The sequence below is a fragment of the Theobroma cacao genome, chromosome 5 (genome assembly GCF_053813885.1).
Source record: "Theobroma cacao isolate CCN51 chromosome 5, ASM5381388v1, whole genome shotgun sequence".
Classification (NCBI taxonomy): domain Eukaryota; kingdom Viridiplantae; phylum Streptophyta; class Magnoliopsida; order Malvales; family Malvaceae; genus Theobroma; species Theobroma cacao.
This window is the reverse complement of record NC_142643.1, coordinates 23,290,737-23,317,248: the sequence shown is the minus strand read 5'-3', so window position 1 is coordinate 23,317,248 and position 26,512 is coordinate 23,290,737.

Genomic DNA, 26,512 nt, shown 5'->3' with positions numbered 1-26,512 from the left:
TTTCAAATTATGCTCCAAATAGTCAAACTTGGTCAAAAATCTCATCCAACATTCCAATTTTTCCCTTGGGTGGCAAAATGACCATTTTGCCTTTACGTTATGGAAATTCCTGATTGGACTCCAAATCAATCCTCGAACTTCGAATCACTATATTAAGACATTCTAAGATTCAATAACTCTTAAATACATCATAAAAATCTTTATTTGGCCTAGTTCGACGCTTTAATCAACTTAGTTGTACCACTAGGTACAATACCGACTTTTAACAATTTTTCGATACATTCACTTATGCATACATTCTATCAAGCACGTGAATGACATGACAAGTATATCATAGAGTTGGGCTTGACATCCTTTCTCCTTTCTTTCTTTCCTTTCTCATTCCTTTCTTTCCTTTCTCCTTTCTTCCAACTGATCTCATCTATTTTCTTTCCAAGAATACGATTTTCCTTGCAAAATAAAGCCATTTTTCTTTTCGAATGCATGGTGGCAAGGTGAAAATGGCTTCGAAGCATGAAAATGGCATTGGGAGTTATGAAGATGAAGAAGAAAATATCTTGTGGCTAGAGATATGAACCAGCCATGGGATAAAGATGAAGGGTCAAAGCTTCCTTTGCCCTTCAAGGTTTTGACCCTTTTTAATTGTATCCTCCCACAATATTTTAGTTTCAATTTTTTTTCATTTTTTTCCTTAACACTTGTATCAATAAAAAATCAAGTTTATGCTTCAACGCGATATCACCGTAATATTTAAAAATTTACTTACCCACGCTAGTTTTATTTAATAAAGACATGCGGGCCCCATTAATGTCATTTTTCTTTGAAATTTTCTTGTTCTTCTTCTCCCCCACTTAGATTGACCATTTACTCCTTCTTCATGTAAAATTTCAACACAGAATAAAATATTAATATTTTAATATTATTTTATTTCAAAAGTTTTCACTTGTCTCCTTGGCACCCAAAATGTCTTATTATGCTCCGATTCACTTTTGAATCACTTTTTAGATCATTAATTCATCCTTAAATAAAATACTATTATTTAATTACTATTACTTCGCGTACGAAATATTTTTCTCTAGAATATTCCTTCCACCCTTCATCACTCTTAAACACTCCAATTAACCTTAATTGGTATTCGATAAGTTTTATTAGTCAACATAGCAAAGTACAAGGTGTAAAACCAATTATCCTAGATTTTTAGTATATTGTCTTCCTTAACTATATTTACTTTATGTTTGTTAATTTATTGTTTATTTTAATTTTGTTTGAATTATTTTTTTTTCTAATTTCAGTTCCTTAAATAAGATTGATTTGTTATAAAATTTTAGTACTTAGTAAAAATTTAGAAATAAATCCCTGTGGGAACAATACTCTACTTTTACTATATTACTTTTCTGCGATAACATGCAATTGCGTGAAAATTCGATAATGCAGGAACCCTAATGAGCATAACTCGCTAAGTCCAAGCAAGCCTCTTATCATCAACATCATTAAACATTCATCATTACATGTGGAAGCAACTTATAACATCCATTTACATACGAAATCATCATGCATGCATTCATACTACTCATTACACAAGTAAGGAACTTCACAACTTAATTCCATAAGTTCAAGCATTTGATATATATATGTATATATATATATGAAAAAGTGTCACTGTCACAATGCACAATAACATTAGCGATCAACCACCCCCTCAGGTGTTTGTGTAGGCTCTCGAGACATTACCATAATCTCATACGTAACATTCTTAATGTAAAATGCCCAAACATAGGCTTGTTATTGTAAGCTCTGCAAGCCAATCGATTTTGTGCTTGTAAAACACTACATTAATTAGTCATATTTCATGTTAAAAACATTATGGATATTTTATATAATGTATGAGGTATTTCTTTATCCATGAGTTTATCTATAAAGAGTTATGAGAGACTTATATAAATAAAGTCCTTGGAATATAATGGCCTTGCAAAAAAATTATAAAGGTTATAATTATGAGATTCTTATGCATCAAAGCCTTGTTCCTAAATATGGTCATTGTATTGTCAAGAATAAGGGCATTGACAATGTTCAAAGGCTAGTACATGCTAACCCTCCTTACTTTAGAAGTAACCAATTGATCTCATAGGTTAGAGTATGTGAGATACTTAGGGATAGTATGTTGGTGCTTGTTAAGGAACAAGTTCACTTAACATGACTCACTACGAGAGTTCCATTTGGTATTTCACTCAAGTGTCTATGAAAATACTCTCATGTGTCAGTAGTGTAAGTAATTCTTAGATTAGTGATACCAGGTCATCTTGTATGTGAATTGTTATGCTTTGATTTCACCTCTACGGGTCTAGAGGTTACCAGATGCTTAAACAGGATGCTTTTGGGTATGGCATAAAGCATGCGAAGATGAATGAGTAGTCTAGAGAGGATTCATAACCCCAAGTGATTTCAAGGGGACATATCTCATTTGCTCTTGGCTTATACTGATTAAAAGTCCTTGGCCGAGGCAATCTTGATAAGTCAACACAGAAGCTACAAGACTAATATGGATGAGTTAGAAAGTAGACACTGAGCTAGGCTTTCTATCTATCTAGGATATATGATGAAAAGACTGAATTACACTAAGATACTATATACTGAAAGGTTAATCAAATCATATTGACTCTCTTGACATTTGGATAGTCATGATGTATTGCTAGATGCCACTCATGAACTATAAATATAAATATAAATTTTTAATTGAATTAATTTATATTTATTGCCAACATGTTGGGAACCTAATGGGTCACACATATAAGGTGAATTGTTGAAATTAATTTGAGTTCAATTGAATGTGATCTAATTGATTTTATAAAGGCTTAATCCAATTAAATATTAGGCTAAATCAAATTAACTATTGGGATAAATCAAAAATGATTTGATGGAGTATTAAATAAAGGCCCAATTAGCCCAAGACATTCTATAATCCTTGTTGAATATAAAGTAGGTCAATTCACTCTATAAAAGAATCCCTTGGTCGCCTCTTATATATAGAAGAGTTTTATTTTATTTTCTCATGTGTTGAGATAGATCATAGCTAAAAAGAGATAAAAACAAGGGAGCTCAAAGTTGAAAGTTTGCTAGCACAAACTTTGACGTAAGGATTCACACACTCTTCATTGCGAGATTTCAACAAATCATTGTGTGGATCACCATTAGAGGCAGGACAACTATGTTGTTATGGTTTGATAAGTCCTAATTAGTGTACAAAAAAAAAAAAGCCAAGGCAGACTCCAACAAAGAAAGCAAACTTTCAGGTATGTCAAAATTTCTCTTGTGGTTTTTCTAGATTAGTTTCAATTAAAGTGATCTATGGCTTTGGGGATTAAAATTTTAATAATATTTCACTGCGTATGAGTCATCTTAGCATGATTTAAATCCCCAACAAGGCTACATTAGCAAAACTTATTCGTAATCCATAAACATAATCAAATATTGACTCGTCAATGACTGCTAGACACCTACCAACACTTGTATCTGTGACACTGGCTGGTATCAGACTGCTACCACTGATATATGACAAAATAAAAAGGGAAAATAACGTGTGGGTCACAAAAACATCTTGAGTGGATATGAGAAGGGGACAGACTATGGGATAAGAATGTTTCATAATCATGCACTTATAATCTCATGCCATTTATGACCAATTTAACCTTTAATCTCATGAAACATGGTGTTTAAACACATTTACATAGCATATATGATGTAAACAAGTATGAATAATCACTGGAAAATCTTGTTACCTTTAAAAAGCTTTCAAACAAGCCAATACATACAATTCTAGAACTCATCTATCGATAGATTTGAAGCAGAATGCTTTTTGTTGCATTCTGTATGCTGTGTATCGATAGATGTTTTACATGTATTGATCAATAGCCTTTAAAACTCTATTTTCTGGGCAAAATTGTATATTTTTGCCATTCCTTAAGTCCCCTTACCACTTGGGACTATCTCTATAGCTCATTTCATTTCTCTAATTACATTCTCATGCTAACATAGACTGTGGATCTTAAACATTAATCAAGATGAACTTAACATGCAACATATCATAAAGATAATAATCATAATCATTCCACTGACATTGAACTCACACATTGTGATGGCACAAGCCCCATTAATCTTGGGCTGGCAATGTATAAACTTATTGCACCTTGTGTGTTTATGATGTATCATAAGAGTGAAGTCATCACTACACCCCCTATGAGTAGAATCAATTGCAGTCATTAAACTCTTATACTCATAGCATTTAGTATGTGGAATGTACATCACATACATGCTTACTCATCTCATAAGGTATATGGAACTTCACTTCATATACTATTGTTGATTTGTCACGCAAGTGCACGTATCATTAACAAGTAATATAGTAATGAATAGAGTATCATTCCCACGGAGAATTGTTTTAATTCCTACTATTAACTACTAAAATTAACACACCTTAATTTTATTCAAACAAACAAATTTTAAAATTATTAAAAAGAAAAATTAAAACTACTAAACTAAAACTTCAATCAACTACCAGACTTAAGATTTTGATGTCTTTCAATACTTCATATGATTATTGTCTCTCTCTCTTAACTCATTTTAATGGATCAAGTTGCTAACCTAGAGTCCTACATTACTTATAAGTTTCTATCGAGTTTCTCATAAAAATACCTTGTGAGACCTCAACCTCTACAGGCTTGTAACTAAGTATAGAGGTAATAATACGAGCCAGGGGTAGTTTCGTCATTTTCTCTAATAAGCTTCCAGAAGAAAGTTTTATGATATTTTAAGGTCTAAATGGGTATAAGACTACAGAAATGATGTGTGCTGATGAAAACACGAAGAAAACTAGAAGTTTCAACAATTTTCATAACAGGGGCAAAATGGTCATTTTTCATCTCGGGTTAAAATTTTAAGTTTTTATAAACTCGAACATGTCTAGACCATTATGAATCTTGTCCTAGTGTTAAAAGAGCAAAAAGATTGCATAAAAGATTAGAGGAGAATAAGTAAATTGGTGGAGGGGCATTTTCGTAATTTTAAGGGAAAGGATAAGATTGCTTATAAATATCTTGAATTTCCAGCAGCTTCTAGAGATTTTCTAGCAACTGGTTTTCTTCTTCTTCTCCTCTCTCACGTTTCTTCAAAACTCCATGGAAGCTTGATTTGAAGCTTGAATGATTTTCTCTCTCTAGCTCTAGTTTTCACACCTTTGAACCCTTTTGACTAGAACCTTTGAATTCTTTCATCTTCTCACTTCAAAACTCTTGATAAAGCTTATTTGCAAACTTTATCTCACTAGCTGGGCATTCTAGAGAGAGAAAGAGAGAATTACTCCATTGATTTAAAAGCAATTGGAAGAAAATTTGACTACAAAGGAGACCTAGGGTAAGTGATGAACTAAGCTCGATTTTTTAGCTGCAGAAAATGGCTAGTAATTGGGATTTATGAGCTGTTTTATTGTTGACTATGCTCATTACTTTTTAGTGATTAAGATAGTGAACATAGATAGCCATTTAATGTGGCAATTGAAAACTAGCTAAGAGATAGCTTTTAGAGTTCATAGTGTGTAAATTGATCTATTGTTTATGTTAATGTGATCCTAGGTTTTAAGGAAGCCCCATCATCCCATTTGGAAAATTAGGGGAATTGGAGTCATCTAAAGGCTCTACAATCAATTGTGAGTGGACTACCTTCAAAACTTATTTTGAGAATATAATGTATTTGACAAACGTTTGAATGATTTTATACGATTTTTCATGAAAATGAATGCCTTGGGAACAAGCTTTTGAGAAATGATTTATGTTATGATATGTGGTTATTATGGATTTCTATGTGGTTGCATTATGTTGATATACATATATGCTTGAATATAATGTTGTGTAATTATATTGACTCGACTATGTTCGAGTAGTGAGTGCGCATAAGCCGAGGATGAGCCTGTTATGTGCGAGTAGGGAGTGCGCATAACCCGGTGATGACCTAGCCATGTGCGAGTAGGGAGTGCGCATGAGCTAGTGATGATGAAGATGGGATGGTGTGATGATGATGATGGGTATATGCGTATATATATATATATAAATATGTAAATATGTGTGTTATAGGAAATTGATGGATAATGGGTTATGGTTGTAATACATGTGAAACTTGACATGTTAAACCTTGAGAAATTGTTATGTGTTTCATATTGGTTTTGAACATTTCAAACAGGGTGGTTTTCATTGGGAGAAAGGGAAATTTTCATTTGATGCCTTATATTTCGCTACAGCGAGAAACTCTCGGGTTTTGAAAAGGTAGGCTGATCGAAAACTCAGTACAGCGAGGATGCATTTTCGTTGCAGCGAGAATGACACCGTAGCTTCTCGCTGCAGCAAATACATTCTCGCTGCAGTGAGAAACTTTTTGTTTCTAGGTAACAATTTCGCTGCAGCAAGAAACATTCTGTTTTTGGGTTACAATTTCGCTACAGCGAGATTGAATCTCGCTGCAACAAAAAATTTTCTGTTTTGGTCTCCTATCTTGTTCAATAACTGTCCTATCTTACACTTCTTTGCTACCATATCAGAGCACCGACTTCCAACATTAAGGATCAAATGAGTTAAGTTTAAAATGAAGAGGTTTAGTGAGAAACCCTCGGCCAGTTGAGAAATCCTCGTTTGGTTAATAACTAAATCCCAACGTCGCTGCAACGAAAATTCATTCTCACTGCAGTGAAGATTCGTTGTCGTATTTGACTTGCTTGTGCAATATTGAAGCTTTCATTCTTCGAATGGTTCGCTATGTATGGGTTCATAATTTTCAAATGATTAATCATTTAAGGGCTTGATGAGGGGTTTTTTAATAAGAATAGAAACAAATTGTATTGTTTTGAAAAAGAATGTATCATGATTTCATTAAAGATTCTTTATGCTATGCTTGTTCCCTTCCTTGTTCACTCACTGGGTTTATACTCACCATTTTCAAATTCATGTTTTCATATCACGAGGCAGCCGGTAACTAGGATGAGGTGTCCTTGTAGACCAGTGTCCATCTTTTGGTAGGTGTATCGGCATTCAGTAGCTATACATTCATCCGAGTCCCTCCGCTGAAAGTCGAGTGTTATTTTGTTTTGTATAGACAAACTTAATGTAAATTATTAGAATACATGTTGTAGACATTGTATGTAAATTTTTAAGGAGTAATGCTAGTACGAGTTGGCAATGTATATCACTATTTTGATTCAAAAGTATGAAATATGACTTAGCGATATTTGATGGAATGATGAGTAGGATAAATCGATAGACTTGCTTGGGCTTAATAGACTACGTTTATTGGGCCCTTGCGCCGATCATGGTCCAGAATTTGGGTCGTGACAAAGTTGGTATCAGAGCCCTAGGTTTGTCTAGGTACTAGAATCGCGACACATTTTACAACCAAATTACCGTATAGATTCTCTATCTTAGAAACCACCTTTTGCCTTAAGTATGATTATAATATGTTTTTAATAACAGGTATTTGCTCTTGTCAAGATAAGAATGCCGCCTAAGACACGAGCCACCTCGAGACGGATGGGGGAACAAGATGCCCCTCATGAGATGACAGATAGTCCACGGGCATCCACCCGGAGAGGTCGAGGTAGACGTGGTAAGACCACTAGGCCGGTGAGGGCAGATACACTTGTGAGTAGGCAAGAAGAAGGACAGACCTCAAGTAATGTAGACAAACACCTAACTGGGGGTATTACTATCGAGTATTTAGTGGCAAGCCTACAGGGAGTTAATTGGGTTGTAGAGATGATGGCGACCCTTATAGAAGATACACAAAGGGTAATAGAAGGGAGACCTACAGTACAAGAATCCCCTAGCTCCCAAGGACAGGCCGATCGCCAACATCATGAGGTCGAGAGGGGACATCTAGATATTTCTCTCCCTGATTTTCTTAAGCTCAAGCCTCCATCATTTTCAAGGTCTGATGCATCAAAGAAACCCAAGGTTTTCTTGGATAAGATGGAGAAATATGTAAAGCTTTGGGATGCTCGAGTGTTCGATTAGTCGAGTTAGTCGTTTTCAGATTAGAGGATGTGGCGCAGGAGTGGTATAGCTCTTTATGTAGAGGCAGACCGACGAATGCAGCACCATTGGCTTAGAGTGGGTTCAGTGCAGCCTTTTTGGATCGATTCCTACCACTTAGTGTACGTAATGCCAGAGCTAGAGAGTTTGAGACTTTGGTACAAACTTCGAGTATGACGGTGTCGGAGTATGACATCAAGTTCACACAGTTGTCACGATATGCTCCCTACCTCATTTCTACTGAGGAGATGAAGATTTAGAGGTTTGTGGATGGGTTAGTAGAGCCACTGTTTAGGGCTGTGGCATCTCGAGATTTCACTACCTATTTTGTAGCACTGGATTGTGCTTAGCGCATTGAGATGAGGACCAGTGAGAGTAGGGCTACGAGGGATAGAGCAAAAAGGGCCAAGACAAAGGGTTATCAGGGCCGTAGAGATTTCAGCAGTGGTGGTTCATCTTCTAGCCGTCAAGGTCCACAGAGGGACTCTTGATTACCTCAGCAGAGGAGTGACGCGCCTGGTGCTAATATTAGGATGGGACAAAGAACTTTCAATTCTGGGAGGTAACAATATTCTAGACGAGGTAGTCAAGTCACCCGCTCTTGTATACTTGTGGGTGACGACATAGTGGACGGTGCTTCCTTACTGCAAGAACTTGTTACGGGTGTGGTCAACCTGGGCATATTAGGAGGGATTGTCTGATGGCACATCAATCACCAGATTCTATTCGTGGCTCTACACAGCCAGTTTCATCTACTCCTTCTATTGTTGCTCCATCGAGTCGAGAGACTAGTGGATCGAGAGGTAAAGGTGCTGGTACTTCCTTTCAGGGTAGGCCATTTGAGTTTGGACATCAAAGTTCTGTTGGTAGAGGCCAGGCGAGGGTGTTTGCTTTAACACAGCAAGAGGCTCAAACATCGAATGTCGTGGTCTCAAGTATTCTCTCCGTTTGTAATATGAATGCTCGGGTACTATTTGATCCTAGTGCTACCCATTCTTTTATCTCTCCATGTTTTGCATCTCGGTTGAGTAAATATCGTGTTAGGAGAGAGGAACAATTAGTGGTGCCTACTCCTTTATAGGAGATATTTATGGCCGAATGGGAATATGAGTCATGTGTAGTACGAGTCAAGGACAAGGACACTTTGCTGAATTTGGTGGTGTTAGACACCTTAGACTTTCATGTGATCTTGGGGATGGATTGGTTATCACCCTGCCATGCTAGTGTGGACTGCTATCATAAATTAGTTAGATTTGATTTCCCTAGTGAACCATCATTTAGTATTCAGGGGGATAGGAGTAATGCTCTAACCAATTTGATATCGGTCATTTCTGCCAGAAGATTATTACGACAGGGTTGTATAGGTTACTTGGCTGTGGTAAGGAAACTCAGGCGAAGGTTGGAGATGTAAGTCAAGTGTCGGTGGTGAAGGAGTTCGTGGATGTATTTCCTGAGGAGCTACCAGGTTTGCCTCCTGAACGGGGATTGAGTTTTGCATAGATTTGATTTTCGACACTAGACCTATATCCATACCCCCATATAGAATGGCACCGACAGAGCTTAAAGAGCTTAAGGATCAATTAGAGGATTTGTTGGATAAAGGCTTCATCTGTCCTAGTGTATCCCTATGGAGAGCACCGGTGCTATTTGTGACGAAGAAAGATGGGTCACTTAGGCTGTGCATTGACTATCGACAGCTTAATAAAGTGACAGTGAAGAATAAGTATCCTCTCCCAAGGATAGATGATTTATTTGATCAATTACAAGGAGCACAATGTTTCTCTAAGATAGATCTACGATCTGGGTACCATCAATTGAGAATCCGAAATGAAGATATACCCAAGACCCCATTTCGAACAAGATATAAGCACTATGAGTTCTTGGTGATGTCATTTGGGCTTACGAATGCTCCTGCAGCCTTTATGGATTTGATGAACCGAGTGTTCAAGCCTTATTTTGGATAAGTTCGTGGTGGTGTTTATTGATGACATCTTGATATATTCGAAGAGTCGAGAGAAGCATGAGCAGCATCTTAAGATAGTGCTCTAAATTTTGAGAGAACATCAATTGTATGCCAAGTTCTCCAAGTGTGATTTTTGGCTCGAAAGTGTTGCATTTTTGGGGCATGTGGTATCTAAGGATGGGGTACAAGTTGATTCAAAGAAAGTTGAAGCAGTGGAAAAATGGCCAAGGCCAACATCAGTTACGAAGATTAGAAGCATTGTGGGTTTCGCTGGTTATTATCGTCGCTTTGTGAAGGACTTCTCTAAAATAGTCTCCCCTCTGACTAAGCTGACACGTAAGGAAACAAAATTTGAGTGGTCTAATGCTTATGAGAATAGCTTTGAGAAGCTTAAGGCACGTCTCACCACAGCTCAAATGTTAAGCCTACCGCAAGGCACGAGGGGTTATATGGTGTTTTGTGATGCATCGGGGGTTGGTTTAGGATGTGTATTAATGCAACATGGGAAGGTGATTGCGTATGCATCTAGGCAACTTAAAAGGCATGAACAGAATTACCCCATACACTATTTGGAAATGGCAGCAATCGTGTTTGCCTTGAAAATTTGGAGACATTATTTGTACGGTGAGACTTGTGAGATATATACGGACCACAAAAGTTTGAAGTATATATTTCAGCAGAGGGATCTTAACTTACGGCAACGTAAATGGATGGAGTTGCTAAAGGATTATGATTGTACTATTCTTTATCATCCCGGTAAGGCTCATGTAGTGGTGGATGCCTTGAGTCAAAAATCAATGGGAAACTTGGCACATATTTCTATTGATAGGAGATCATTCGTTAGAGAGATCCATAGCTTGGGAGACATAGGTGTGCATTTGGAAGTTGCGGAGACAAATGCATTGCTAGCACATTTTAGAGTGAGGCCTATCTTAATGGACCGAATCAAAGAAGGACAAAGTAAAGATGAGTTTGTGGCTAAGGCCTTAGAGGATCCTCAGGGAAGGAAAGGAAAAATGTTTACCAAAGGCACAGATGGAGTGTTTAGGTATGGAACCAGACTTTATGTGCCTGATGGTAACGGGTTGAGGAGAGAAATATTGGAGGAAGCTCACATGGCAGCTTATGTGGTACATCCAGGGGCTACAAAGATGTATCAAGATTTGGTGGGAAGGACTTAAGAGAGATGTAGCTGAGTTTGTCTCCAAGTGCCTGGTTTGTTAGTAGGTTAAGGCTGAGCATCAAAAGCCTGTAAGGCTACTACAGCCATTATCAGTACCCGAGTGGAAGTGGGAACATATTGCTATGGACTTTGTAACGGGTTTGCCTCGAACCAGTGGGGGATATGATTCAATTTGGATAGTAGTAGACCGGTTAACAAAGTCAGCTCATTTTCTTCCAGTTAAGACTACTAACGGGGCTGCCGAATAGGCTCGAGTTTATGTGGATGAGATAGTACGACTGCATGGTATTCCCATTTCTATAGTATCTGACAGAGGAGCTCAATTTACTAGTAGGTTTTGGGGAAAGTTACAGGAAGCATTGGGCACTAAGTTGGATTTCAACACAGCTTTTCACCCATAGATTGATGGACAGTCTAATGAACCATACAGACATTGGAGGATATGTTGAGAGCTTGTGTGATAGACCTTGGTGTCAGGTGGGATCAATATCTACCCTTAGTGGAATTTGCCTACAACAATAGTTTCCAAACTAGCATCCAAATGGCACCATTTGAGGCATTGTATGGACGGAAATGTAGGTCACCCATTGGATGGCTAGAGGTGGGAGAAAGAAAACTTTTGGGGCTTGAGTTGGTATAGGATGCCACTGAGAAAATATGCATGATCCGTCAGAGGATGTTAACAGCACAAAGTAGACAGAAATCATATGCTGATAACCGACGGAGAGACTTGGAGTTCCAAGTAGGAGATCACGTATTTTTGAAAGTTTCGCCAACTAAAGGGGTAATGAGGTTTGGCAAGAAAGGGAAGTTAAGTCCTCGATATATAGGACCCTTCGAGATTTTAGAAAGGGTTGGAGCAGTGGCATATCGTTTGGCATTACCGCCAAAGCTTTTGAATATTCATCCCGTGTTTCATGTGTCCATGCTTAAGAAGTACAACCTAGATCCATCACATGTAATACGGTATGAAACCATTCAGTTGCAAGATGATCTAACCTATAAGGAGCAACCAGTAGCTATCCTTGATAGGCAAGTTAAAAAGCTCCGTTCAAAGGAAGTAGCATCAGTGAAAGTGTTGTGACGGAATCACACTAGCGATGAGGTAACGTGGGAAGCCAAGGAAGAGATGCGAGCAAAGTATCCCCATCTCTTTGATACTTAGAGGTACGTTACCTTATAGTGAATTTAAATTCAAGGACCGAATTTCTTTAAGTGGGGGAGAATGTGAGACCTCAACCTCTATAGGCTTGTAACTAAGTATAGAGGTAATAATAAGAGCTAGGGGTAGTTTCGTCATTTTCTCTAATAAGCTTCCAGAAAAAAGTTTTATGATATTTTAAGGTCTAAATGGGTATAAGACTACATAAATGATGTGTGCTAATGAAAACATGAAGAAAACTAAAAGTTTCAACAATTTTCATAATAGGGGCAAAATGGTCATTTTTCACCTCGAGTTAACATTTTAAGTTTTTATGAACCCGAACATGTCTAGACCATTATAGATCTTGTCCCAGTGTTAAAAGAGCAAAAAGATTACATAAAAGATTGGAGGAGAATAAGTAAATTGGTGGAAGGGTATTTTTGTAATTTTAAGGGAAAGGATAAGATTGCCTATAAATATCTTGAATTTCCAGTAGCTTCTGGAGATTTTCCAATAGTTGGTCTTCTTCTTCTTCTCCTCTTTCACGTTTCTTCAAAACTCCATGGAAGCTTGATTTGAAGCTTAAATGATTTTCTCTCTCTAGCTCTAGTTTTCACACCTTTGAACCCTTTTGACTAGAACCTTTGAATTCTTTCATCCTCTCACTTCAAAACTCTTGATAAAGCTTATTTCCAGACTTTCTCTCACTAGTTGGGCATTCCAGAGAGAGAAAAAGAGAATTACTCCGTTGAATTGGAAGCAATTGGAAGAGAATTTAACTACAAAGGAGCCCTAGGGTAAGTGATGAACTAAGCTCAATTTTTTAGCTGTAGAAAATGGCTAGTAATTGGGATTTATGAGCTGTTTTATTGTTGACTATGTTCATTACTTTTTAGTGATTAAGATAGTGAACATAGATAGCCATTTAATGTGGTAATTGAAAACTAGCTAAGAGATAGCTTTTAGAGTTCATAATGTGTAAATTGATCTATTGTTTATGTTAATGTGATCCTAGGTTTTAAGGAAGCCCCATCATCCCATTTGGACAATTAGGTGAATTGGAGTCATCTAAAGGCTCTACAATCAATTGTGAGTGGACTGCCTTCAAAACTTATTTTGGGAATATAATGTATTTGACAAACGTTTTAATGATTTTATACGATTTTTCATGAAAATGAATGCCTTCGGAACAAGCTTTTGAGAAATGATTTATGTTATGATATGTGGTTATTATGGATTTCTATGTGGCTGCATTATGTTGATATACATATATGCTTGAATATATTGTTGTGTAATTATATTGACTCGGCTATGTGCAAGTAGGGAGTGCGCATAAGCCGAGGATGACCCGATTATGTGCAACTAGGGAGTCTGCATAAGCCGAGGATGACTCGGTTATGTGCAAGTAGGGAGTGCGCATAACCTGGTGATGACCCAGCCATGTGCGAGTAGGGAGTGCGCATGAGCTGGTGATGATGATGATGGGATGGTGTGATGATGATGATGGGTATATGCGTATATATATATACATATGTAAATATGTGTCTTATAGGAAATTGATGGATAATGGGTTATGGTTGTAATACATGTGAAACTTGACATGTTAAACCTTGAGAAATTGTTATGTGTTTCATATTGGTTTTGAACATTTCAAATAGAGTGGTTTTCTTTGGGAGAAAGGGAAATTTTCATTTGATGCCCTGTATTTCGCTACAGCAAGAAACTCTCGGGTTTTAAAAAGGTAGGATGGTCGGAAACTCACTACAGCGAGGATGCATTTTCGCTGCAGCGAGAAACTTTCTATTTCTAGGTAGCAATTTCGCTGCAGCAAGATTGAATTTCACTGTAGCGAGAAACATTCTGTTTCTGGGTTACAGTTTCACTACAGCGAGATTGAATCTCGCTGCAGCGAAAAACTTTGTGTTTTGGTCTCCTATCTTGTTCAATAGCTATCCTATCTTTCACTTCTTTGCTACCAGATTAGAGCATGAACTTCCAACATTAAGGATCAAATGAGTTAAGTTTAAAATGAGGAAGTTTAATGAGAAACCCTCGACCAGTTGAGAAACCCTCGTTTGGTTAATAACTAAACCCAACGTCGCTGCAATGAAAATTCATTCTCGCTGCAGCGAAGATTCGTTGTCGTATTTGACTTGCTTGTGCAATATTGAAGCTTTCATTCTTCGAATGGATCGCTATGTATGGGTTCATAATTTTCAAATGATTAATCATTTAAGGGCTTGATGAGGGGTTTTTAATAAGAATAGAAACAAATTGCATTGTTTTGAAAAATAAGGCATCATGATTTCATTAAAGATTCCTTATGCTATGCTTGTTCCCTTCCTTGTTCACTCACTGGGTTTATACTCACCATTTTCAAATTCATGTTTTCAGATCACGAGGCAGCCAGTAACTAGGACGAAGTGTCCTTGTAGACCTGTGTCCATCTTTTGGTAGGTGTCTCAGCATTCAGTAGCTGTACATTCATCCGAGTCCCTCCGCTGGAAGTCGAGTGTTATTTTGATTTGTATAGACAAACTTAATGTAAATTATTAGAACACATGTTGTAGACATTGTATGTAAATTTTTAAGGAGTAATGCCAGTACGAGTTGGCAATGTATATCACTATTTTGATTCAAAAGTATGACATATGACTTAGCAATATTTGATGGAATGATGAGTAGGATAAATCAATAGGCTTGCTTGGGCTTAATAAACTACGTTTATTGGGCCCTTGCGCCGGTCATGGCCCGAAATTTGGGTCGTGACATACCTATTCCAATTAATTTACTATATGTCTACGCAAAATAAATTGAAGAAAGATTCATTAAGTTCGTGCTCTAATTTTGGCTACATATGGCTTATAGGTGTATGTCTACCCTATATGCAAATCAAACAACCTAATCAACTAAGTGCATTCGATTATACACTATTTTATTCAAGGTTTACCTAAATCTCCTTTGTCAAGGTTTAACCTAGGTTTCCAATTCAATCTAATTAGTGATCAGGCAATTAGAAGCATTAAGAACAAAATAAAATAAACAACTTAAATCAATCAAACATAATCAAAAGAGAGATAAATAATTTAGACTTCAAGAGTAAAAGAGAAATGTGTAATAGGCTTTGGTGAGACTTGAGAGCCAGCCATTTAGAGAAGAAAAGGAAAAAGAGAAAGCTTTGAGAAGTTCCACCTCGAGAGGAAGAAAAAAGAGAAAGAACAAAAGAGAAAGGAAGGAAAGGCTCGGGTTGTGAGGATTCAAGAAGAGACTGTGAGGTTTCCTTCCTTTATCTTGTAGATTTGTGTTATCCTATCACCCAAAGAGTCTTCAACATTCAATAGAGAAGCCGTGGAGTGTTGATGGAGGTGTAAAGCTTGGTTTCAAGATACAAGAGAAATAAGGTAAGAATTGTGGTTTTAGCTTGAATGTTCTATGAAAATGGGTTGGTAACTATAAGAAATGTTTTGTGGTAGCAAAGATTGGCTTGATTGGAGAGGACTTAGTGACATGCAAGCCATCATACTCATGGATGCATGATGAATTCAAAGTGAAAGAGAAGTGGTAAGCATAATTCTATGTTTTGAGGCCTACGGTTGGTAAAATTTTTGAAGAAAAAATTTGTGAATCATGTTGGCAGCTTAATGATTAAAGTTTTGGAGGAACATTAGAGTGCATGTGTGGATCAAGCAACCTTAAAGGTAAAAATGAGTAATGTTTTAAGTATAGTTGAGAGATCTTGAGAAATGGCTATTGTTGTGTGATTGGAATCTTCAAAGGCACATTGTGCGGAATCATGGTTGCTAAAAGAATCCAAAATGCATTAGCTAGTTGGAAATGTTAAGTTTGATTGTTGTATTGTTTGAAAGAAATAAGGAGAAATAATGTGAATGGAGGATTGAGAAATCAAGCAATGAAAGTTAGATAGACAATTATGCATGTAAACTTGGAAATAATTGAGCGAGATTTGGAATGATTGTTGCTGCCATATATGTAGTTTACATTATAAAAATATAAGATGGATTTGGATGAGAGTTGCTTGGAAAGGTTGAAATGGGCACTTAATGTCATAAATAAGTTGCTAATACATATAATATAAAGAATTACACAAGTAAAATATATGAATTCCTTTAGTTAAAATATGTCAAATGCATATGAATATGCAAAGGTTAAGTGAGGGAGAATGGTGATTCTAGCATGATGTGAGTTATTAAAATGATGATTAATGTTTGAATGAGAAAGAAAATGGCATGAGATATAAAAGCATAAAACTAAGAATGTGCTATATAGAACAGCAAATATAAGTGGGATTGTGGTGACATTCACTAAATATTTTGAGTTTAACTTACTGCTAAGAAGTGTATAAGTAAGAAATGTTGGTCGTGGTGGTGTACCGGAGGAGGTAATGGGCAACTGGCAAGTAAAACTAGCTAGAAACGCACCCGAATCAATAGTGACGTAGCGTCTCGCTATTGTAAGGTGAGTAGGGGGTGTTTAATTTTTTTATAATTTCCTTTATAAACTCAACATAAACTCTCCCATTTCACTCTTCATGGCCGGCCAAAGCAAAGAACAAAGAGAAAAGAATAGAAACAAACCCTAAGGAGGAAAATTCAAGAGAAATTTGTTGAATTTCAAAGAACAAAGCAATCAAAGGTAAGATTTTTTAATTTTAGCTTAAAATCTACCTTTCCCATGCTTTCTTTTTCATTTTCTATGGTTGAAACACAAGTTTCCATGAGGGAATACTTGCTGGCCAAACATAGGGAGAGAGGTTTTGATGATGGATTTTGCTAGATTTCATGATATCTTAGTGTTTTTAGTTGTTTGATGATGTTTGGCAAGAAAAACAAGCAAGAAAATCACATGCCCTTCAACAACCCTCTTTGGCTTAATGTTATAGGTGACATGTTGATGATGGATTTTGTTGTATTTCATGTTATTTAGTTCGTAATTGATGATTTATGGTATCGGATATCAAAAACATTTATCAAAACGTATAGTTCCTTTAGTGAACGACTTGAACAATAATGAGGAAATCATAGTGAATGGACTTGGATTTGATTCTTAATGATATAGATGAATTTATTGGACTGTGTTAACACTGATTAGCACATTAGTTCCGAATCGAAATGAATTTCGGTTACGATGAATTAAGTCACAATCAAGCTCATTGAGGTGCTTTGGTGTATTTGGAATATTGAAAGTGTAAGGAATATATTTGAAGTTGAATCGGATGTTTTGGTTAATTCAACAGTGTATAGTTCAAGTTAGGTTGAATACAAATTTAGTCCGATCATAATTGAACCCACGTAGAACACCATCTTTAAGTGATTATTCGAACAATTTTCATTCAATTTCGTGCATTCATATAGAGCCTGAAATAGTTTTATAGCAGTTTGGCATAAATATATTGAATTACGTGTCTTGTATTATGTATAGGTGGTGAGCTCTCTGATAAGGGTAAAGATATTGTACCCGAGAACCAAGAATAGGAGTACTCCAAACTCCCATTATTGTGAGTAATCAAATGTTCACCTTAACTATCTAAAGTAGTTTATACTCGTTTTTATGATTTTAAAGAATGATGAACTTAAATCGTAGATTTTTATGTTTTATAAGTTAAGTGTTGGTTAAATCAATGAGATTTATAAATTGTTTTGCAATTCAATGACGATTTTAGAAATTGAATAGGTGGAAAGTATATACTTGTGTTATCTATATATATATATATATATATATATGGTTTGAATTGATGGCTTATGACAATGTGATGGCATGAATGGTTGGATTTGTAGTTTGTGGATTATATAAACTATTTTGTTTTACCTTGACAGGTTGGGTAATATTATATTAGCCATGTCATTTGGTGGGTTATTTGATTAGCTTACTGCAGTGAGCGGGTTTTCATGGACCAGTCTATTAGAGGGGCACGGTAAACCCCGTTATATTTTACCTTAGTACGAGAAGCGCGGAGGGTATCTCCTAAGGTAAGTTTAGAGTTCACTTCACGCCAAACCACCACATGAGGATGAAACTCAGCCAACGCCAAGGAATGGCTATATTTTAAAAGTAAAAACATGTTTTATGGGTATATGTCGTTTTAACATCCTTGGCGGACTCAGTTGGATGCCCGGGCCAAGGTGTCACCGAGTATGAGTTTTGGCATAAGCCAAGTTGTTAAGAGAAACATAAGCCTTATTGATTATTTGATTAAATGTAATTGTTTTATATGAATTGAAATGAGTTTTAAATGTTATGAATCATATTATGATGGGATGATTTAACTGTCTCCATTTACTCGGCTTTAGATGTTGTAGATGAACTTAGCTTATTCATTGGGTTTATAAAAACTCACCCTTTCTTTTTACCTATTTCAGGCTCAAGATAGTCTGTAGACAGCCGATGTTGTTGAGGGTTGCTTTTGGATTTGCATCCTTAGAAATCCAAGATCTATAGTCTTGTATATTTTTTGTTATTTTGGAGCCCACATGTCAGTGTAGAATATTTTTGTATACTTGGTTTAGTGTGCTATTATATATATGAATTTATTTTGCTCTTACGCTACAAAAATTGTTTATGCAAGATTCTATAAATATTGTTTTGTAAGAAAATGGAATATTTTATTTAATATTTTATTTTGTTTGATTAGCCATAATTTCATTTTAAATGGATGATCTAGATTACTAAAATTATTTTTAGATAAGAAATGTATATTTTTTGATTGTATATTGTATTTTCAGCAGGTTTCAAATTTTTTTTTAAAAAATGACCAAAATACCCCTGTGTGGCAGAAATTACTTTTTGTTTGTTTTTGATTTAAAAAAAGTTTATATTCCCTTAAAACATGATATTTAGTAACTGTTGCTCACAAGGGAGACATAAAATTGATGCAAAAGCCTTGCGAGGTTTCAGTTTACATTCCGGGTAATGAATGTGAAGGTGTATTTGTAAATACACTACTAGAGGTAGAGTCATTCATAGCATGATGTATTTGTAAATAGTGTCAATGTAAATGTGAAGGTCGATAATTATAGACTATAATGTATTCTTTCGATTATGGTGAATAAATGATAAGATGGCTTATTATGATTTATGTTCAATTCTTATTACAAAAAGTTATATGGTTCAAAGTAATTTCATAGATGATGGCATGAATATGAAGTAATAACTAAAGTTTTAATTAAGGCTTGTTCAGGACTTGGCGGGTTCTCTTTTTTAGACTCAGATGTCGGGAGCGATCGAGAAGTGGTCGTTACATAAATTCCCTCAATTAGCTCTTAACTTGGAAAGAATTTTCGTGTTATTCTGAAAGTGTTATTCACCTCTATCTAGCACTCTCTTTGAGACCAACAATAAGCACAAAATGAATACTAAGGGATAGGATCATTTAAAGCTCATTATATCAATTGGTAAAGCTTCCTTTACCATTAAGCATTCCAAGTATATTAACTTTAAAGTTCAAACACATTTGGGAAAGAATAATCAATTTTAAGCTCATGTGAAGGAGAGGTAATATGAAGCTTGAAGTAAATATAAATCTAGATGCTAATAGTAAATGCCTAAAGCTTGATATCAATGTTTGGAAAAAAAATCTTGATATCAATTGTGAATTTTAACATTCAAGCATAAGTGAGAAGCATTATTAAGCACTTTGGCATTAGAATGTGTCACAACCAAAACCTATGTGTTCGTGACCAGCATACTAGCCCAATAGGCAAACCCACTAGACCCGAGCAAGCCTTAAAGTTCAAAATCATATAACACATAGCTAAGGGATTTCATAACCAAATATGCAAAAATAAAATTTAAGTTCAAACATAATACATTATCCCTAGCACATAATTCGTACAAATATTCATAAGGCCATACATTGGCCATCTACAGCGGGTACGTACGCAGCAACCTTTACACAAGTTCATACAGCACAATGTGCTTACATACACAATAAACTAAGAATAGAGCAGAAGCTCATGAGTAATGTAGCAAAGTGACATAGCGGCTAGGAACCTACTAGATGCCAAGATTAGTCCATCACCGGACAACATTTACCATGTGGCTCTATGTCTATTTATATGTACATGGTACACAAATGGATGAGTACTTTAATACTTAGTGAGTGCTGCAGATAATCAAAATCATACATATATAAAACACAAAAAAAATATTGCACTATCATTGCATACACATAATCTATCAGACATTTCCAAGTATTGGGGCATATCATCATCCCCACAGTCCCTAATATGGGGGCATATCATCATCCCCAATGTCTCCAAATACCTTCACATAAATCATTTCATCAAAGCCATTAAAAGAAATTTGGATCACTTTGCACGGCACACTCTAGTTGCCGAAGTATCATATTGATTTCAAATCGAATATGTCTAAGCTTCTCGTAGGTTGTCTCATATCGTACACATATCAAATCAAATGATCTAGCGGTCCTCCCTTGGACATAGTCAAATCACAGTCGATGGCCAATTGACAGAGAATTAAATCACAATCAAAGCAAAGCTACTGGTGGAGAACAAATGTCACGACCCGGAACCTCTCTCGGGCTCATGACAACCGCCTCGACATCCTGATTGATACTCATTACCCGAAATACCAATCGGAACCCTGCAAGGCTTACATATCAGCTTTAAACAATTTTTAGTCATTTTCGGCTCAAGTAAATCAAAAGACAAAAATATAACATTATTATATAAAATAATATTTATAGAAACACGTGTAAGTAATCTTTTGTAACTTAAAAGTAAAATAAATTCATACATACAATAATTTACAAAGTTATAATGTACAATAATAATTACAATGACAAGTGGCCCATAAATACACCAAGTGTTGGCGATAGAAACCTACTATCTGTGAGATAGAGGGGTCAACTAGAATCCTCGACAAAATCGGGTATCTACAAGCTACCACAGGCTTGAAATATTTGGAAAGGAGGTGGATGAGATTTCGCAATCCCAATGAGTAAACAGACATTATCATAAATATCTAAAGGTGAGCAACATGGAGGCAAGTTTAAACAACAAATTACAAACCATTTCATAAGGTTTTCAATTTATTTTTTAAACCATAAAATATTTGTAATTTACTAAAACAGTTGTTAAGGCTTCTAACTTTTATTAAAAACAAGGCTCAAGCCAAAACTAATCCTCGGGGATACCTTAGCCGAGGCATCTAACCGAGTCCGCCAAGGTTGTTAAGATATTTACATGTGAAACACATTTTTATTTTTAAAACAAGCCATTCCTTGGCGTTGGTCGAGTTACACATTCACGTGGGGGTTCGACGTGAAGTGAACTCTAACACTACCCCGGGAGTTACCCTCATCGCCTCTACTACCGGAGTAACTATATAACCGGGTTTACCATGCTCTTCTAATAGGCAGTGCATGAAAACCCGTCACTGTAGTGACTAAACCCACCAACTTTAATAAAATTTTGACAGTATAACGTGGCTTTTATTTATTTACCCAGCTTGCATAGTAAAAGATAGCTTACATAAATTTCCATTGCAATTATCAAATATAGCCACATATATACTCATATATGATAAGCCATTCATAGGAAAATATATTTTTCAAGAAAATTGGCAACCTCCAATTACTCAATTTCATAATCAACACAATATATTTTTATTTGTCACATTTATTTCTAAAACATAAAAAATCCCATTTTAATCTCATTTTCGTTTCATAAAATCCATGAAGAGCATTTAAAAATAAACTCTAGATAATTTACAATAATAATAGGTTTATTCACCGTTTGTACAAACTAAATGCTTTTTAGATGCCCCGATCACTGTTTGTCGAGTACGACTTTCTTGCCTTTATTGGAAGGCTCTCCTCCTAGACACAATGCAAAAATTTCACAATTTACCACATTGATGCTAAATCACTATATAATTGATTTAAATCCTATACTAATGCATGGTATGAAATGCAATAGCCTAAAACGGCTTAAATGCGGTATTAACCTATTTTTGGCACTTTACCCGATAAATTGCTAACGTGCTCTATTTTAGCTTTAAATTGTCCCATTTTCTCTCCAACATTCCTAACCATTAAATATCATCCAATAATCTTCTAAAATCACCAAAATCAGCTCACTTTTCTCCTTAGAAAATTCAGCCAAAAATGGGACATTAATTCGGCAAATCTTCCACTTTGTTTTTCTATCACATTTAACCATTTTTCATCATTTTCTCTTCATTTCTCTTAGAATAAAAATCAGTTCATCATCATTGAACATTCAGCCAAGGGTGGGTATTGTGAAAACTTCATGCTTTCTTACCCAATTTGATTTCTATACACATTTAACTAAGTAAAACTACAAATTTAACTAAGAATCAAAACCTAAAAATTTCAAAATCCTCCCCCTTGAATTTCAGCCAGCCCTTGGTTTCACTTTTTGATCTCTCTCCTCAAGCATGCTCAATGGAAATAAAGGCATAGGAAAGGTAGAAATCAAGCTAAAGTTGAAAAATCTTACCGTTAGACCCGTAAACGGACGAAAAACGCGATTTCCCCTTTGAATTTTCTAGTTTTCCTTTGGTTTTTCTCTTTTCTTCCTTTCCTCTCTATTTTCTCTCTTGTTCTCTCCTTATGGCCGGCCATCACTTAATATGGGGTTTAAATGGGCTGACTTTTTATTAAAATAATATTAAATCATTAAAAAGTGCCAAGTGTCACTTTCCTGTTGGCCCATTTTTAAAATTTCATCCTTTAAACTTCAATTTTTCACCACTTAGAATACCATAATTATTCATACCAAAAATAAATAAATCCTATGATTTTGACAAGTTTTCGGTGGTGAAAATTACGGTTTTTAACCCAATACGACAAAATTACCGTTTTGCCCCTATATTTTGAAAATTGCCAGAATTGAAATTTTCACTTCCTATCATTAAATTATACTCCAAATAGTTAATCTTGGCAAAAAAATTCACTCCATGATCAAATTATTATCTTAGGTGGCAAAATGACAATTTTGCCCCTAAACATAAAAATTTTCAATTTATCCCCAAATGAACCCTCAACTCCGAACAATCATTTTTAGTCATTCCTGGACTATAAAATATTAAATTTCATCCTACGATTCCTATTTGAACTAGTTCGAGGTTAAATCAACTCAAGTGTACCGTTAGGTATAATACCTGGTTTCGTCTATTCTTAGGAACTTTCCTAGCGTAATAACATGCTACTCAGTGCATGTATGTCATGACATGTGTTTATAGGGTCAGGTTTTACACACATAGTCACAAGGGGATAGAACTCCACTCAACCACAAGTCAGACCAATGCTCGGAATTAATCCCTTGGACGGAATTCAAATCCACAATGAGGCCATCATGCCTTTATCATTCCATATATCCATAACATATCACAAATAACATTTATCAAGCCTTAATTGTCTATAAGCTCATGGCATTCATGTCATAATGTCATAAATCATTCACATGTTTAGCCCATAGTGTACATGACCTTTGGAAAACATACATCTCATGGCATTCATGTCATAATCTCATAAATGGAACTCATGCTTCCATCATACCTTACATGCTACATCATGTCAAGCATGTACATCATACCATTCATCTCATCTTAAAGGAAAACATATGAAAGGGCTTGTCCCCTTTGTTGGAAACTAATACATAGTAGATTCGCAAAGGATTGGAAAACCATTGATGTCAATACACAATCAATCATCATTAAATCAAATCCAATAGTCATTATTTCAATTAGTAGTTGAAATCCTTGAAACTCAAATCCATTGATAACCATTCTTCAAAATACTATTTCATCAGGCACAACAAATAATTCCCATAAAAATCATGCTCACTTTATGTATTAAAATACTTGAAGAGGTGTATCTACTCACTTATTTGGAGATTCAACCTCTAGCTCCAATCATACTTTCTCCAGTGAATTCCCTAGTGTGTTCAGTCATTCCTAACATTCAATGATTATAATAATCAATCTCTAGATTTAAAATTTTGTAATACCCATTCTAAGCATTTTCAAAACTAATCAAATTCAACTAAAACTAATATTCTAGCTTAAATCCACTATTACTATAACTAAATAATACATAAAAACCCATAAATCCTTCATGCTTACCTTAGTTGAGCTTTGACGTTTAGAAAATCACAAAAGTATGAGCTTAAAAATCCATAGAATAATTTGGGCAACAAAACCATATTTTTAAAATCTAAAAATAAAGATTCGAAGATTTCAAAAGTTGAAAATGTCATTTTGTTCATAAAAACTTAAAACCAAGCTTAAAATTATCAAAAATTGTGATTTAGGTTGAAAATAAAAATGTGTTAGAGAGGGTTTAGGGTTGAGAAAATACCTTGAAAAAATGGTTAAGGGTTGCCAACCCTTGTAACATGTGACCTATTTATAGTTTGAAGTGTGAAAACTTTTATTTTTCTAAAACAATGTCATCTATTGATAGATCAGGGTCATCTATCGATAGATAGGCTTAAGGATTCTTTTAAAAAGCTATCTAGTTACTATTTATCGATAGATATGTCCATCTATCGATAGATTTAGCTATGTATGGGTACATCTAGCCATCTATCCATATATGTTTTTCAGTGCTCTTTTAAGAAAACTTTTTTAGGTTGAATCTATCGATAGATAAAGAACATCTATCGATAAATAGGCTCCAATAAGCAAAAATAAACATTAGAAACTTCTCCAATTAGGCTCCTTTTAACACCAAACTTAGCAAATCATCTTAATGCATCAAACAATGAAATTTTCCAAGATTAAAACTTAGTTTTGAATGTTCAAAACATGAAACCAACATGCTCACCTATGGATTTCTTAACTTAGCATCATACATCAAGGTGGGATTTCACATTCTTCCCCTTTTATGAAAATTTATCCTCTTATTTATATAGTGTACTAACCTTCATTGAACAAATGCGAGTATCGCTCTCACATATCGTTCTTGGCTTCCCAAGTTACCTCCTTGCTTGCATGATTATGCCACTGTAGCTTGATCAATGCTACGTCTTTGAAGCATAATTTCTTAACTTGCCTATCTAAAATGGCTATCAATACCTCTTTGTAACTTCAATCATCTCCTAGCTAAAGTGACTTGTGCTGAATCACATGAGATGGGTTTGCTTCGTACTTTCGTAGTACCAAAACATGAAACACAGGATGAACACTAGCTAGATCCAGTGCAAGTGCTAATTGACAAGCTACCATGCCAATTCTCTCAAGAATCTCGAAAGGTCCAATATAACTTGGGCTCAACTTGCCCTTCTTGCAAAACTTCATAATGCCTTTGGTTGTCAAAACCCTCAAAAACACATGGTCACCAACCTCAAATTCAAACTGTGGACGTCCATGGTCGACATATGACTTTTAGTGACTTTATGCCATCAACATGCTCTCTCTGATTAATGGTATCTTGTTGGCAGTCTCTTGAATTATCTCTATGTGAAACCTCGACCTTTATAGGCATGTGACGGAGGGAGACACAATGACACAGATTAGGGGTAGTTCTGTCATTTCATTGGTGAGCTCCTAGAAGTGAGTTTTTCTAATATTATTAAGGTTTAAGTTGATCTAAAGAATAAATGAATGATGTATATAATAATGAAATAAATGAAGAAAATAGCAATAACGATAATTTCCACATTAGGGGCAAAATGGTCATTTTAGAGCTCAAGGTCAAAATTATTAAGTTTTCATGAACTCGAGTACCCCCAATCTATTATGGACCTTTTCTTAGTGTCAAAAGAGTAAAAATTTTGAGCAAAAGGGAAGAAGAAGGCAAAGTCAACTATGCAATGGCATTTTTGTTAATAAGTAGAACTTCAGTCAATTATAGGATAAATATCAAATTTTTCCAGCACTTTCTCCTCACTTCCAATAGCTTCTTCTTCTTCTTCCCGATTTTCTTCTCTATTTCATGTTTTCCATCTTCCATGGAAACCATCTCTTGATACCTCCATAATTTTCTCAAAACAACTTCAATTCTCATGCTTTGGTTCACTTTTTCATAGGATTCTTTGTGCTCTTTCGCTTCTACACCTCAAGAACCCTCAAAAGTCTTTCCTCAATACTTTCTCTCACTAGTTGGACATTGTAAAGACAGAAAGAGACTTTCCATAATAGCTTGATAAACT